Source organism: Hemicordylus capensis, chromosome 2, assembly GCF_027244095.1.
Source record: "Hemicordylus capensis ecotype Gifberg chromosome 2, rHemCap1.1.pri, whole genome shotgun sequence".
Taxonomy (NCBI): domain Eukaryota; kingdom Metazoa; phylum Chordata; class Lepidosauria; order Squamata; family Cordylidae; genus Hemicordylus; species Hemicordylus capensis.
Genome location: NC_069658.1, coordinates 128,955,031 through 128,972,761, shown reverse-complemented (window position 1 = coordinate 128,972,761; position 17,731 = coordinate 128,955,031).

Sequence of the window (17,731 nt, the reverse complement as noted above, 5' to 3'; positions counted from 1 at the left end):
GGAAATTCAAAACAAAATTCTGCGGCTTCTCTTTGAAGTAAAACCTAGGAGGACTTTCTAGAGGAGCCATAAGAGCTTTCAGGAAGTGTAGTATTTTTGTTCATGGTGTTTCACATAGCCCTAGTCATGTTCCTGTATATTTGCTTTGTGTTAGGGCTATGGGGGAGTTGGATTTGCTGTCTTCCTTGTAGGATTATTTTCTTCGTTCTGTTGTACTCTTTTAGAATGTCTTGCATTCTTCTCTCAAGGAAAAAAAGCCATTTTGAGTCTCAATTTCTTTTTGTCACTGTTATGAATTTGGAGTGCTGCTCTTTATCTTCTGTCTAATGGCTGCCTCTCCTAGAGAAAGTGAAAAAGAGACTTCAATGTAAGGGAAAAAGTGCCACTGAATACAGGAATAAGTACAAAGAAAAAGAAAAAAGGGAGCATTGTTCTATTAGCCTTTCATCAAAAACCAAACTTCTTTTGCTGAAGATGACACTTTATGTCAGAGTACTGCAAATGCTTACTCCACATCTACTCAATAAGAACTTTGATAAGTTGAATACAAAAGAAAACATAGCATGTGTGGTAATGAAATCGGTGACAGGGTTGATAATATATGAAGACTTAGCCCCTCTGGTGGCTGAGGATAAGAAAGTACTAAAGCACCACAATGAAGCAATGCATGTTGCAACTTGGAAATAATTCTCTTTTTAAAAATAACTTCACTCTGATTCAAAGCCAGTAACTACCTTTGTGTGGAAAATAAAAATTAAAATATTAAGCTTTCCGCTGCAGTGCTTAATCTCTTTCATGCTGGCATTTGATTGTAATTATTTTGAGTGTTGTAATAAGGGCTGCCTCACACACTGCATGTTTGGGGTGTAGGCTTAACCTTTTAAAAGAGTACACCTAAAAATGTACAAGGTGAAAGCAATAAACGTTTATCACACACGTACAGTTGCTGGGGCACCAGGATTTGCTCCCAGTTGCATATAAACGTAGGCCTGCATATTTGTAAAACAATCCTCAGAATGGGACTTGGATCAATTTATACTGCTTGGGATTTAATATTCACATGGGGCCAATTGTAACTTGTTGCGTTTTTTCAGGTTGGAATCTGACATTTTGGGCAATGCATTGGCCCTCTGCCTACTCTGCAGAGGTAGACCATCTGGGGAAAAAATCATTGTGTGGAATCTGTCATAAGCAAATTAAAGGGAGCTGTGTTAATCCAACAAGGTACCCACAAGCTAAATATTTATGGCAATGAATGTATCTACATTTGTAAATTATATACATTATTAATGACAATGCAGGAGTCTGCTGCAGCACTGAAGCAGACTTCCCAACCTTTCCTCTTTGTAGCCTTCATCTTCTCCCAACATGGCTGTGGAATATTTCGCCTACATTTGCAATAATTCAGGCATTAAAATATCAGAGTTTGGCTGAGTTATCCACAGACTGCCTGGATGCATTTTCTAGTGTAAGAGAGTCATCTGTCATGTGTGATTGATCAGTAGTTGTGCAAGTTGTCACAGGGGGGAAAGCCGGTACATCAAATAATCTGAGAGAAAACAAGAGGAAGCATCGTAGTTCATAGTTTCTAGAAGTGGAAGGACAGAAAGAAGATGGGAGGGGCAGACCTGGGCTTTGCCCTGCATGTCCAAATATTACTTTTCAGGACAACCTTGCAAGTGTGTGGTAATTGGGTGTGCATTTGAATGTGATATGCAGGAAGAAGTCACAGCAGCCTTCTTCGATGTCTGCCCTCTTTGACTACCATGGATGAATATATGATGGGAGGCTCTCTTCCTTACCTCACCACAAAAACATTCAAAGCTCATCTGTAGTGTGCTTACACATGCGTAAGTGTGTCTTCATGTTGGCAGTGTTCCATACTGTTGGAAACCCTGCTCGTGTGGAGGGAACTGCTGCCTCCCACTGTATGCATTTCAGTTGTATGTGAAGTAGGGATGTGCAATTTGATTCACCCATGAATCGATTCCGGTTATATCGCGGGTGATTTGATCCCGAATCATATTTCCCTAAAAACAAAGGGCCAGATTCAGGGCTGAAGAGAATCACCCCCGATTTGATCCGAATCAATGTGGGCAATTCAAAAGCCCCTTTGAGGCCCATTTTCCTGGAAAAACTGGCCTCAGAATGGCACTTCTTTCCAGGAAGAGCTGATATACCAATTGGGATCAGTGGGTAGATGAGCCCTCCGCTCCAGACTTAGTGCATCAGGCCGCCTTGAAGGAAAGGTCTACCAAGGTAGACCTGCCCTCTGAGGCAAGCTGATGCACCAAGTCCAGAGCGTAGGGTTGGTCTACCTGCTTATCCCAATTGGTAGACCAGCTTTCCCCAGAAAACACCTGCCATTTTGAGGCTCATTTTCCCAGGAAAATGGGTCTCAAAATGGTGCACAAATAATCCAAATCAATTTGTGTGAATTTGGGCTGATTCGTTGAGGCAGCTGGCCAAGCCAGCTGCTTTCATTTAATTAATTCAGGGGTCTGCAATTCTATTTGACTCGTCCTCGAATCGAATCATAGATTTTAAATTTGTGCACACCCCTAATGTGAAGAAGATAGGTTTAAAAATATCTGAATAGGGCTAGTAGTTAGTGAATCTAATGACAATAGTCAAGTTCCAAAGGTACATTCAACTAGTTCTAAGTTTCCAGGGGTATTTGAACATGTGTTTCTTGAATAACAACCTAATCTTGATCTTCACCAAAATATTTTTGGAGCTGGAGGGAGCTGCAAAAGCAGTTCATTACATGGGCATATTATTTAGATTACACATGAATTTTTTCCAGTCCCCCTTGCCAAAATAATACATAAACCTTCAGAGTATAGCAAGTGAATAAGATAAAAACATTTTGAAGAACATATACATTGTAAAGGTAGATTCATCAGGAAGTCCGGAGCAGTTCCCTCCTACATAAGATATGAAATGGCCCCAAGATGAAATGCTTTTAAAAATCCTTATGGTGAGTCTAACCACAAGGGTTTGTCTGGCATCTCTTTGGCTTTCTGCCATTTTTCATAATTCATTAAAAATATCAGTACTGTATAAATATTCTTTCTGAAGAACATCGGTGTCCTATTGGAGACCAGCTCAAAACATCCAAAAGAATATTTGGACTTCATCTTCCAAAACAAATCAAATAGCCTTCCTGAAATTTAATTCTGAATTTTTAAAATGCATCGGAAGATTGATGCATGAGTAGTGTGCCATCAAGTTGATTTTGATCCCTGGTGCCCACAGAGCACTGTGGTTTTCTTTTGGTAGAATACTGGAGGGATTTACCATTGCTTCCTCTCACGCAGTATGAGATGATGCCTTTCAGCATCTTCCTGTATTGTTACTGCCCGATATAGTACCAGTGGGGATTCGAACCGACAGCTTTCTGCTTGTTAGTCAAGTATTTCCCTCCTGCACCATTAGGTGGATATTCCATTTTATACCTGATTTTAAAAAAACAAAACAACCCATAGCTTCTCTTTGTTGTCACTTTCTGTGTAGTTAGGGATGTAGTTAGGAAGCCCACTTCAGCAGCTTTTGAGATTTGTAATAACTTAGCAATTAAAATTCGCTTTAGAAGAATGCATCTTATATGATTTCCTAGGAGAGAATATTGGGGTTTTTCGAAACCTTATTTATATTTTATTGACATTTAATTTTAAGAAGACTCAAGGAACAAAACATGCCTGGCCAGCTTCAGTAGTGTCAATAAGAAAAACTTGCCTTCACTATCTCTTTTTTGAAATGCCTTCAAGTATAGGGAAATATGGTCAGGAATCAGTCCATATAGTGGAAGTTAGCCTTGGAAAAGAATATCCTACAATATTCAATCCCCCCTCCCCTGCCACCCAAATATTTTGCACCTGTAGCAGGAAAGAACTGCTAGAAGAATACATTGCATAAATAAATTCTCAACCATGGATATACTCAAAGAGAGTCAACATTCAAATTTGTAAAATCCTATTGCTTCAGGGCACAAAGATGGCCCTGCGAAAGGTTAAATCTGTTCTTTTACATATGAATGGGAGCTGATTATTACTAGCAATTATGAGCTTAGCACCAGGAATTAGTGTATCTCAGCAGGGGAAGTAGAGACATGCCTACTGTGATAAGGTTTGTTTTAAGGTAAGGAAGAAAGGTTTTGTTTTGTTTTTAAAATTACTCAATTAGATTTTTGATTAATCTGAGTTGAGGATTGATACAAGGTCGCCTTGTTAGCTTAGTGGTTGAGGAGGAGAATTGGAAATGGGCTCTTTTCTCACTGCCCTGAAGTCAGGGCAGGTGTGGCCATGCTCAGAGAAACAGATTGGTACCTTACAACTTAAAAATTCTGTGGCTGGACACCAACACCCTTACGGTGTCTTTCTCTCCCGCAGAGCCTCCAGCCAGCCGGATCCTCCCTCAGAGTAGGAGTGTGCACGGAACTGCAGCGCTGCAGTCCGGCACTTTGTCGGGGGTTCTTTAAGGGCGGGGGAGGGTTTACTTACCCCTCCCGCCGCTTTCCCCCCTCCATTGCGCATATTGTATGTAGTAATTGGGGCGGCAGGATACCTCCCTGCCACCCCTTCTCCTTCTTCAGTGCAAAAGGCTTCACGGAGCCTTTTGTGCACACGGACATCGCGCGCAAGCTTCACATCTCCCCGACGTGCGTGCGCGCATGGCCACATGCACACACATCGGGGAGACGGAGTTTTAGCCTTGAGGTTTAGGCTGGAGGTGTCTCCAGCATCACCTCCAGCCTCTGGCCTTGCCTCGCCTCCCTCCTCGTGTCTCGCCTCACACCTCGCCTTGAAGCTCCCTCCTCACCTTGTGCCTCCCACCGCAGCTTGCCTCCAGCCATCTTCTCAAGGTAAGCCCTCAAGGTAGGCTGTGCAATGTTCAGCTAGTCAACTGGTGTTCCTTGATGCAGCTCTAGCTCCTGAGGAGCCTTTACCTGCCCCCTAGTACTGCCTTGTCAAATAGAAGCATCTTAAAGTAAGTTTGCCCAGTTTGTTTTATAAGGAAGAGAGAGAGGTTTCCAAGTAGTAAGCAATACAGAGATTCCACCCTATGTTACATCTCCTTTTTGGATTTTACGTGTGTGTGTGTGTGTGTCTTGGCTTAGAGTACCAGATTGCACATGTAATGATCTATGGGGCTTAGGGCTTTTGAACACATTACATCAGCAGCTATTCCAAGAATTGATGTCTGTATGTGCTATGCAATAGCTGCCTCTTTATAGCTACTTATAATTATAGTTTATAAGTTAGAATCTACCAGGGGTGACTATGATATATCTTTTGCATAATGTTGTGACAGGCAGTATCTACCTTCTAGGTATATACCATAAAATTGAACGCATGCTAGCTTCCATGTATTTTGGCTGGTGTAGTAGAAATATATCCTCAGCCCTCTTCATACATAACATTCAGTGCACAATCTGTATATATTATTGTTAATCTGTATGCATAATACATTCAGCATAGGTATAGCAGTTTACTCCCTATTTTCAAGGGGCTCCGTGTTGACTTTTAAAATGAATGTATATATAATCATTCACATGAAAATGTGTACACACATACAGACACTTGTGTGTTCATAGAATATAATGACTGACATGCAGCACAGCCTTATGAGGGTGGAGCACAAGCGCCATTCTCACAAGGAGTAGGTAAACCAGGTACCTCTTTACAGTTTGACTTGAGGTAGGTGAAGCTTGACTTACTGCACAGATGAAGGGGAGATGGGGAAGTGATTTCCCCCCTCCCCTCCCCTCCCCTCCTATCTCTCAAACTCCCCTATCTCTGCCAGGAATATGTCCCTGGGAGCTGTGCCACCTTCTGGGGCATATTCCTGGCAGAGAAAAAAATGGATTTTGCAAGAGGGGAGAGAAGCAAATATTGTGTTCCCATCTCCCTTCACCCGTGTAGTGTGCAAGCCAAACCTCATGCACAGCTATTTTACTGGCTCCTTGTCAGAATGATGCTCCCGCTCTTCCCTCATAAGTTGTCACTGCTTGTCCACCACTGTGTGAATAGCCCTTTTGGTACCAAGGTCTGATTAATAGTAGAGCAGAAAGCTGCTGAAGTGTATTTTGTTATGTTTCCAGTACATATATTTTTACATTCCTTGGGCTCAGGAGAGTCATTTTACCAATTGCACAAGAGAACCATAGTAGATGTCTAGTGCTTTACATGTCTCTTACAAAGTACTTCTGCTATTCAGATGTGTAGAGGGGACTCTCCTTCCCACCACCCCAACTAGCTCTCCCTCTTTTCCCCTGCCTTTCCCATGCAAGGGAAGATGTTCTTCTGCTTCATGTATCCTTCACTGAGCATGAAGGAAATGATAAGGTCACAGACCCTTAGGCAGTGTTCAGACATAATGCCAAACCAGAGGTAAATGTGCCAGAGGTTTGGGTTCATAATCATCCAAACGCGTGAAGCTGTGTTTTTGTTACCCAACCATAGCTCCATTTTCACCCCTAAACCTGAATTTGAACCCTTGGTTTGTAGTGAGTTTTGCTGCTCTAACCTGAAGTTTGGGGGCACTATTATTTTGTCCAAATTTTGCTGAGGCTATAACCTTAGTTTTGTGTGAAAACTCCTCCCACAACCATAACGAGGTTGGTTCAGAGCAGCTCAGAAATGTGTCAGTTCGAGGGAGGATGTGTTTCTCGCTGACTAGGGATGTGCGTTTCATTTCGGATACAAAACGTTTTGTTGTTTCGGCTGTTTTGGAACTCTATTTTGCAATCACAAAAAGTCTTTCTCCTTCAGTCTCCATTTTGAGTTTTGACATCCGTTTGAATTTCCAGCCCTTCAAGCCCACAGATTGGCCAGCGAAAGCATGGGCTGATCTGCTGGCAATTGCCTCCTTATTCCTTTTAAGAAAATTTAAGGGTAAAATTTACCCTCATTGGCTACTGGGGCAGTGTGCATTTACCCTCACTGGCCAGTGGGGCAGTGTGCATTTCATTGTTGTTGTTTCACACTGTTGTGTGTAGATCAATTGCATTTCGGGCGGGGGGGATGTGGATGTGCATGACCTTTGGAAATCTGCCTGATTTTTTCCAAAGCTCTGCTGTTGTTGATGTGTGATGTTGATGTTATTTGGGGTGGATTTAGGGCAGGAAGGGGGCTTTAGGGGCAGAAGAGTGGTTCAGGTGGTAGTGCCCCAATGGGTGCCTGCTGCCACCCAGATTCCAAAGGAATTGGGGAAAGCGCTGATTTTTAAAGAATTTCTGAATTTGACATGTCTTTGGGGCAGATTCAGGGCAGAAAGGGGACCTGAGGGGCAAAACAGTGGGTTGGGTGGCAGTGCCCCAAGGGGTGCCTGCCACAACCCAGATTCCAAAGGAATAGGGCAAAGGGCTGATTTCTTAGGAATTGTTGAAGTTTATGATTATTTACGGACACCCCCCCCCGGGAATAATGGAGGTTTCAGCAGACCCATAACTCTACCTGGGGGACATTGGGGTGGCCGGGAGCGAGTGGTGGTGTAGTGCACATAGGGTGCCAACCACCCCCATGGGTTGCTAACCCATAGGGTGCTGGATTCTGTTGTTTATGAGGTGTTCTGAGTGTAGATTCTCTGGTAGCATATGAGATTTTCAATGACAAACCATGAATCCACTCTCATATGCTACCAGAGAATCTGAATCTACACTCAAAACATCTCAGAAACAACAGAACCCAGCACCCCATGGGTTAGCAAGCCATGAGGGTGGTTGGCACCCTATGTGCTCTGCACCACCACTTGCTCTGGGCCACCCTGGTGCCCCCCAAGTGCAGCTATGGGGCAGGAATTATGGAGGTCCATCATTCCCTGTGGGGAAGAACTTTGCAGATGCGCAAACTCCATTACATCTTTAAAAATCAGCCCTCTGCCCAATTCCTTTGAAATAATTCTGGTAGCTTCCTTGCCCCCACTGGGCACTACCATCCACCCTACTCTGCTCTGGGCCACCCCTTTCCCCCCCAACATGAAGCTATACTATTGCTGAAACCTCCATTCTTCCCTATGGGAAAAATTCTATACTTCAAAAATTCACCAAAACTCAGCCCTTTGCCCAGTTCCTCTGAAATTTGGGTGATAGTTTCCACCCATTGGGCACTATCAACCCCACCTACTAGTTTTTCCCTGGGGCCACTTTTTAAAATCTAAAACGTTTTGGATTCAGGTTTTGCAATTTTGAGCAAAGAACAAAATTGGGGTGTTTTGGATTGGCTGATTTTGAACAAAGAACAAAATGGGGGTGTTTCGGATTCGGGCCAAAAACACAACAGAAAAAAAAAAAGCACAACCCTACCGCTGACCACCTTTCAGAGCTGATGCTCTGCCCTCTGCCATCTCCTTACTCCTCCTTCCGCTTCTTGGCAATAGGGATGCCACATCCCTAGAATCTGTGTGTTTAAAGGGAAAGAACTACATTGGATAAAGCCCACTTTCCCCTGAGTGTTATGGAGCTCTCATGTTCCTCAGCAGAAAAAAAGGGATGGTAGGACAGGACAGAGACAGCAGGAGAGGTCCCCTGTTGAATTGCTGAATTCACCACTGAGGTGCTTTGTGCACAAACACATCGAGCCCTAGTAACACAAACAATTGAATGCATTTCTGACCATACACATCTCTATCGCCCCCCCCCCAAAAAAAACCCCCCATCCTTCCATCATAAGAATTAAGGCTTCTGTTTGGCTATATTTTCATGCAGGAGATTTCTGTCCACACCTATGTTCCACCTGTATACCACATTGTTTGTGTTATGCACTGTGGGACATTTTGCTTCGAGATATGTCACCAGTGTGCCAGTGTGTCAAGGTGTAAATGTGCTATGGAACCATAGTCCAAGGGATCACTTTGATGTCCCCGAATCCTACCAGAATCAGGGAAGGCTCAGTCAGTGGATGTGTGAGGAGACAAAAGGAAAAAGGCCAGGGATTTCTTTTGTAGGTTTACTTGAGGAAATGGATTAGCAACCCATGGGGGTGGTTGGCACCCTCTGTGCACTAGACCACCACTCACTCTGGGCCACCCCAGCACTCCACAAGTGGCTTTAAGGTTTTTCTCCATAGGGAAGAATGGAGGTTTCAGCAGCCCCACAATTGCACTTGGGGGGTGCTGGGGTGGCCCAGAGCAAGGGTGCCAACCACCCCCATGGGGTACTGGGTTTTGTTGTTTCTGAGGTGTTCTGAGTGTAGATTCTTTGGAAGCATATTAGATTTTCAATGATAAACCATGGACCCACTCTCATTTGCTAACCTTAAAGAGACATAAACTTCAAAAATCACTTTAAAATCAGCCCTTTGCCCAATTCCTTTCAAATAATTCTGATAGTTTTCTTGCCCCCCTTGGGCACTACCACCCACCACACTCTGCTCTAGGCCACCCCTTTGCCCCCGACGAGAAGTTATACATGTGAAAAACCTTAAAGGTGTGTAGTAAACTTCAAAAATCACTTGAAAATCAGCCTTTGCCCAATTCCTTTCAAATAATTCGGATAGCTTCCTTGCCCACCTTGGGAACTACCACCCACCACACTCTGCTCTAGGACACCCCTTTCCCCTTGACGTAAAGCTATACATTTGCTGCAATCCTCATTATTCCCTATGAGGAATTCAAAAATAATTTTAAAATTCACCAATAATCGGAGGAGTGTCCGATTGCCTTGTGGTTTTGTGAGTGGTAGACACCCCTTAGTGCCTACCACCCACCCCACTTTTGTGCCCCTAGGTGCTCCACAATAGGGGATAATGGGCTGGTTTAGGTCCCATTATACCCTATGAGAAAAATAATTAAAAATATTTCAAATATTCATAAAAAATCGTAGGAGTGTCTTATTGCTTTGGGGGTTGGGGTTGTTGTTGGCACCCATGGGTGCTCCACAATAGGGAATAATGGGCTGGTTCAAGTCTCATTATACCCTATGATAAAAAATATAAATAAATTCCAAAAATTCATTAAAAATCGTACGAGTGTCCAATTGCTTTGGGATTTGGGTGGTAGGTACCCATGGATGCCATCTACCACCCCACCCACTTTTGGAGGTTTGAACCAGTTCAAACAAGTTCAAAATGGTTCAAATGTGAACCAAACCAGGGGGAGGTTTGAGCAAAACCAAAACCAAACCTGCCCCCTCCTGGTTCTAACCTGGTTTGAATTTGAACTGAACTGGGCAAACCAGTTTTGTGCACATCCCTAGCTTCCAGACCACCTTAAAACAAGTTCAAGCTATGGTTACTATTATATGTACTAGAATAGTCCTCTAGTCCTTTTTTCACTCCCTGCAGGCTCTCCAGGTTGTGACCCCCCCCCCCGAGGAACCACTGCCACTGGAGAATGTGCCCACAGACCCTGCAGCTCCAGAAGAAGGGCCTGCACCCAGAAGGCCACTCTCCAATGTGGAGCATGCAGCACAACAGGGAAACAGAAGACATGAGGACTGCTTGCAGCTTGCAAGGGATCTTGTGGCCCAGAATGCAGAGAGAGTTGCCAGGCCACATGTACCCTCCACTGAGAACTGGACCACAATGAAGACCAGAGACATGCAGAAGACGGGATGATCTTCCAGGTGGTCTCTGAGCAGGCAGTTCAGGAAGTGATCAGGGCCATGGAGTGCTCAGATGCCGCAGCAGAGAGGCAATTAGAATGTTACATGGCCTGCCTTGAGAGGATGGCTGAATCAATCGTGCGATTGGCAGAGCAGGCACCAGCTCATCCTCCTCAACAGCAGCAACTGTATCAGCCACATGTACTAATGCAGACACCTTACAGACGCACCCAAATGAGAGAGTCTTGTGCACTGTGGAAGCAGCAAGATGCCAAGGTTCCCACTCCCCTCTCTTCAGAAGGTGCTCCCTTAATGCACTCCATCTGCCCCAAAAGTAAAGAGTGCAGCAGGGCACTGGGAGGATCAGTGTACAACTTTCCAAAGGGGGAACTTTCCATGGAGGGCACACCATCGGGCCATAAGTTCAATAGCTTCTACACCCATTTTCCTGTGCTTGCAGCTGTGCAAAGAACTGGTAATCCATCTCCACTCACCCCACAGCTCAAGAGCATTCTCCATCTCCTTGTATCCTCTGTGGGGACACCACCTCTTCTGATCTTCAGTGAACTGACAGGGCACACAGGGCCACCCATCCCCTCCTCAATAGCAGGGGAGGCACCTGGCAGGCAACCTGCACACTATGATGTCTCCAAAGTAGTGAATAGCATCATACACTTCCTTTTCGCCCAGTGAGGAACATTTTAGCAATGGCAGGCAGAGCACCCAGTATGGCAGTGCACAGTGCCATGGATATCCTTTGTCATGAACCCTCCCGACTTTTACGATCTTCTGGAGAGGGTTGGTTATGATTGCCACCAGATCGTCTGGTGGCGACTCAGGACCAGGCTTTCTCTGTGGCTGCCCCAAGGCTTTGGAATATGCTCCCTGCTGAAATAAGAGCATCTCCTTCTCTGTTTGTTTTCAGGAAGACCCTCGAGACTTTCCTGTTCTTGCAAGCTTTTAATTAGAATTTTAATAATTTTAATAATTTGTTTTATATTGTATTTATTGTGTTTTATGTATTTTAACTTGTGATTTTAATGTTGGGATTTGTACACAGCCTAGAGATTTACATATCAGGTGGTATAAAAATATGAAGGAAAAAAAGTTGAATAGGGACTAGCATATATAGGGGTGTTGTTTTTTTTAAGCATGCAATTATCCTCAGAGGATCCAGAGGCCTGCTGAAGAAGTTCCCTCCATAGAGAGCTCCTGTGGGCTGGTTATTTGCTAAGCCTATATTTATTACATTCAGGCTTTCAAGAAGGGGAGACAGAAACAGACTGTATCTTAACACCACAGCAAAGAAAGAACTCTAAACAAACCAACAAAACACCAAAAGAAAAATCCTCAGTTTGGACACATGAGTCTGAGCAAGTCTCTGTATCCTTTTTAAATTTTATTTTGCAAATTCTGTTGTTTGTGTTAAGAAAGAAACTTTAAAGTGCAAAGTTATCATTTAATTGTTGTTATGATTGTGTTTCATTTATATGGGAAGTTAAAGAAATCTCACAAGGCAGGATTATACTACCAATTGTAAAATAACCCATATGTGCTGTAAATAAAGTATTATACAGACACCCAAACCGGGCTCAAACTGGGCCCAAACTGGCCAGGGCTACTCAGGGAGCCATTGCCACCCCCCATGACCACCACATACTTGCAAGTAAAATTTTACTCCCCTCCCACCCCTCTATATGTAGGAAATACCCCAACCTGTACTGCCAAAGGGGAATCATCACCGGATTCCCCTTTACCAGTTTAGTTCTGAGCTGGATCGGTTCAAACTTGGACTGCTGGTTTGGCACCAAACCTTTTGAGCTGAGGCAGCTCGACATTGAGCCTGGCTCAAACTGACACACCCTTAACAACATTGCATCAATTTTTTCAGGGGATCATACCTTATCCTACCCAGCCAGCCAACCCACTGCCCCTCACCCCGATTTCTCAGTTGCTGTTCAGCATCCCTCCCCCAAGACCCCATTGCAATCTGAAAGTGCCTCTTGCCATCCTGGGGTGACTGTGTAGTCTGAGAGTTCTTTCAAAGGCCGTGGTGTGAGGAAATGGTCAAAATGTCTTTGCCCTGCTGAATGTGGGTGATCAATGCTGAAAATGCATGATTGCACTGAGCACGCCTCCTCTAAAATTGTAGCTTTACTAATGTGCTGGTGCCTTGCCCAAGTCTGGCAACACAAGCGAAATAGCTTGCTGGGATGCAGCCTGAGTGGACTAGGAAGAGGGAGAGGTTTCTCTGCCCAGAAGCCGGAGATTGCCTAACCACAGCTGATCAATTGCCTGCAGCATGATTCCCTGCTTCACAGATTAACCACAGCTTTGTCTTCCTGAAGTTTGATTATATGTTCAAATGGGGCCTTGGTGTGAGAGGCAGGGTGGTTGGGTTGTTAATGAGGAGCTTTCTTTGTATGAGAGATGTGTAGAAATGGGATAGGATTTTCATATACCCCGCCTGATTGAATGGTAATTACCAAGCCTTTCACACCTTGGCTAAGTATGGCTCTTACCACAGTGAAAATCTTTACTCCCTAAGATAAAAAGACCTAGGGTCCCTAAACAACACCAAATGACCAGTAGGTTTTGGTGTCCGCAACTGGCAGCCATTGGGCATATCTCTGGTGTTTTCTCTGAGGTGCAGTCAACAGCTCAGCTCTAAGGGTGAACAAATGTGATGGTTACTGGCAAATGCTGTCCCTGTTGGATTTAAGGCCATTTGGCATCTCTTTAAGCCAACTGAAGACATGTGCGGAGCGCTGTCCAAAGCATCTGCTGTGTATTAAAAGCTCATTGTCAAACCCTCAGAGTAGTCTGTTGGAGTCTCCTTCATATGTGTTTTCCCAGTCCAAAATATGCACAAGGCCTGCTGTGAACAGGACATGAATAAGGGAATTCCAGTTGCATATCTTATCACCAACTTGCTTTCAAAGAAAGCAATTTCCTAAGGTTTTTTAGACATACATCAAAGGATTTAAATCTAATAAGGGACAATAGTTGAGGATGAAAAGGAGATTTTGGCTCCATTACATGCTGTACCATGCTACTCATATTATATATGATACAACACTTGGGCAAGGCATAGATACTGGACTTTTGACACCACACAAGAGTATGCAAATTCTTTAACAAGTTGTTCTAGTAAGAACTAATGAGCCTACTTTCCCTTTTCTGTCTCTACAACTGGACTAAATTTGGTTCAAATTGAGATCCACAAGCTAGATCTCTTGTACCTCAAATGTTCACATGTCCACCATCTTGGATCGGAGTGCATGGAATCATTACAAACAACACCATTGAGATGTCCCTGTGTGTCACTCACTATAATTGTGCCAAATTTGGTCCAAATTGGTTAGTCAGTCCTCAAGTTAGTGCATTCATGCCTCAAAAATTCACACATCCACCAACTTGGATCAGGGTGGTTGACATCATCACAAACTTTATGGTACTGAGGTTTTCCCATGTGCCCTTACAGCTGTAGCAAATTTTGTTCAAATCTGTTAAGCAGTTCATGAGCCCACTTGCACCTCAAAAGTTTACTACATGTCTGACATCTTGAATCAGGGTGGATGACATCATCACAAACTATGCCATTGAGGCGTCCCTTTGTGTCACTCACTACAACTGTACTTAATTTGGTTCAAATTGGTTAGACAGTCTACAAGTTAGCCCACTTGCGCCTCAAACATTCATGCGTCCGCCATCTTGGTCTGGGGTAGATAACATCATCACAAACTATGCCACTGAGGTTTCCTCACAGCTGTAGCAACTTTTGTTCAAATTGGTTAGGCGGTTCACAAATTAGCTTACTTGCACATCAAAGGTTTATGAGTCCACCAACTTGAATTAAGGTAGATGACATCACAAGCTATGCTATTGAGGTGTCACTGTGTGTCACTCAATGCAACAGTACCAAATTTGGTTCAAATTGGTTAGACAGTCCACAAATTAGCCTACTTGCAACTCAGATGTTCATGTGGCTGCCATCTTGAATTGGAGTGGATGACATCATCATGCACCACGCCATTAGGGCATCCCTATATGTCCCTACAGCTGTAGCAAATTTAGTTCAAATCGGTTAGGCTGTTCACAAATTAGTCCACTTACGCCCCAAAAGTTTCCACATCCACCATCTTGGATTGGGGTGCATGACATCATCACAAACTATGCCTTTGAGGTGTCCTAACCCTAACCCTACAACTGTACCCAATTTGGTTCATATTGGTCCAGGCGTTGCCAAGTTGAGGCGGGGTCACATGGACACACACACAGAGAATGCTGGGTGATCTCATAAGCCTACTGGAAAGTAGGCTAAAAATGTGGACCCAGGCCAGAAAAAGTTATATGCTCTTTAGAAAAGGAACCTTTAGAACCTAAAAACATTCATTGTTGTGATCAAATTGTGAGTGTGACTATGGCCTCAAACAATCTGGCAGCTTTTGAGAAATTCCTGAAAATTCAAGGTGTTTTTTTTTAATGGTAAGCAATATTTCTAATAGTGCTATCATCTTGGGGCAGGATGGGTGGGTCACTGCACACATAGCCTTGTAACTGAGTCTGTAAATAACACCCCCCCCCCTTTCTGCCTAAATGATTCCAGAAGAATGGAGAGTCTACAAAATACAACTGCTGCTTGTGAGCTCTTCTGTAGAGGGATCTATCAAAATTTTCCTTTCTTTCCTTTGCTTTTTTCAATAACTTGCTCAACTCAGGCAGCATCTGCTCCTGAGAACTTGCAAGAAGAAACAGATGCTCTCAGAACTTAGGTATGAACTGCTAGTTAGTGATTAATCGATTACCTTTTACATGATTAATCAATGAATTCCTCTGCACATTTTAAAATCAACTTGCATATTACCACAACCTTAATTTAAGTGGTTTTTGTTAGAAGAAAATGGTATTTTTATTCTTATTCTTTGTATTCCCTGTTACAGTAACATCAGAACCAAAGTATCTTCAAATATAGTGTCAATTGGACTTCCTTCTCCCCTTTTTAAAAGGTTGCCTCTCTGATGAAAACTGGCCCTATGAATGAATGAATGAATGGTTTTATTACAATCATTGATCAGTTATGCATATAAACAGATGATACTGCATTTGGATAAAAGTTAAGTCATACAGAATACACCAACATAGAAGCCTCTTGTAGCAGCATCTAAAATGAAGGTCTGGGAATTAACTGTTGGCAGATCTTAACAGCAGCTGCACAAAACTGGGCAACATTGTAGGAGATAGAAGGTTTCTTATCTGTCAGAAGGAGTATAGCATAAAATCCACAGTCCGGCTGGGAAAACCTGACAGCAGGGGAGAAATAAGACTGCACTGGCTATCATTATCAAAAGGATGAAAAAGCAGCACATGGTGGGCAGATTCAACCTCACCTGAGCCACAGGGGCAAAATTGACTGGCCAGAGGGCTTTTCAAAAAACTTCCAAATAACACTGCTGATGGTGTTGTGGCCAACCTGACTACCACATTAGACCCAGAGTTAGCAATCCAAAATTATGTGAAATCCAGGCCTGTGTTTGATTCCACTTAATTAAGAAATCAATTAATGACTGAACTCAGATGAACTGACCAGTGCATGACACCCAGGTCTCATGACTTGCCTTTGGGACAGATGGTAGTTGCTTTGTGAAGGTAGGGGCAATCCAGCATTGTTTCTCGTTTTCCTGTCTCACACATATCCAAATAGTATCACTGTGGAATGCCTTTACAGATGCATGTTAGGAAGATTTACACACACTAGCAATTTGGATATGTTGTTGTCCAGCTCATTCATGTTGGACCAGAACTCATAGTCCCGCGGGCTGGGCTGAGGAATGTGTCTTTGCCATCACTACTGAACTCCTTGCAACAGGAGTTTAATGGAGTGAAATGTTTAAACTCCTAAAATTGTCTGGAACTTGCTCTCAGGTACTTTCTCTGGGGGAAGCTAGGCGCTGAGCTCACATTTCCTCTTACAGAAAGTTTACAATAGTCATTGGTCATTGCTTTGCTATCTGGTGAATTGCCTTTAAAAGACAGGGGATAATTCTGTCTTTTATCTAAGGAGGTATTTGCAATGTAGAATTAGAATCATTGTTTATATCCTCTTGCCATTTTTAGAATTACACCCTAGGTAGATGCACACGAAAGAAAATGATTTAATTTCTCTCACACACATATAGCTTTGCTTCTTCTTTCCTAACACCTTTTAACATTCTAGAAGACCAGGCAGCAGATAGTCTGAGGACAAGAGAAGATGCCTATTTGCAAGCTCAGAGATGCAGATTTGCTTTGAGAATGTCAATAGAACAATATTCTTGCCAACAACAGTTGATAGGAGATGGAACCCAGATCCTGTTTACCCTGAACTGACCTAATATCCTGAACTGATCAATAATTAGAAGACAGGATCTAGAGGGTAACAGCAATTGACACCTTTTGTGATCCGGGAAGGATAATGATATTTTGAATAGACTCTCTGGAGATCAAATGATGGAACAACTATAAGAAGTAAGCTCACCGGACAGGGAGTCAAGCAAGCTTTGCCTAACCAGCAGATCTTTGCTCATGTGTGCATCCTAAGTGCCTGTTGTCTACCTGTGGAGCTAGCAGAGGCCTGGGACTGGCAGACAAGAGACTGCTCAGTGATTCTTGCCACGGGAAGAAGAATCAAGGGCTAACTGTCTGTGAAATCCAGCACCAGCTTTCAACTGAAGCCTCATCGTTCCCAAGCCTCGTACCCAAGCTGTGTACACTTTCTGCCCCATGCCAGATCCTGGTAAATAAGCTGCTTCTACAGCCTTGGTGTTTTCCACTTCCTTCCCCCCTTTCTCCTCCCTCTAGTAACTCCTGATTCCCAGCCATCCCATTCCTGTGGCTTCCTTACCTCCTCCCTCCCTCTTTCCATCTATCTCTGGTTTGTGTTAGGTTTTAGATAGATTTAATACTGATCTTACATGCATCCACACACATGTGATAGTCAGGAACACTGAGGTGATGTTATTACTAGCTGTAATTGAAATATTACTAGTAGTTCTGATTGATGGTTCTGTTTTCTGCCTAGGGGTGTGCAATTCGGATTTTCGGTGATTTGGTTCGGGACCCGAACCGAATCACCCCTGTTCTGTTTTGTGCCCGAATATGTGCCACCCGAATCACCCTTGATTCGGTTCGGATTTGGATTTAATCTGA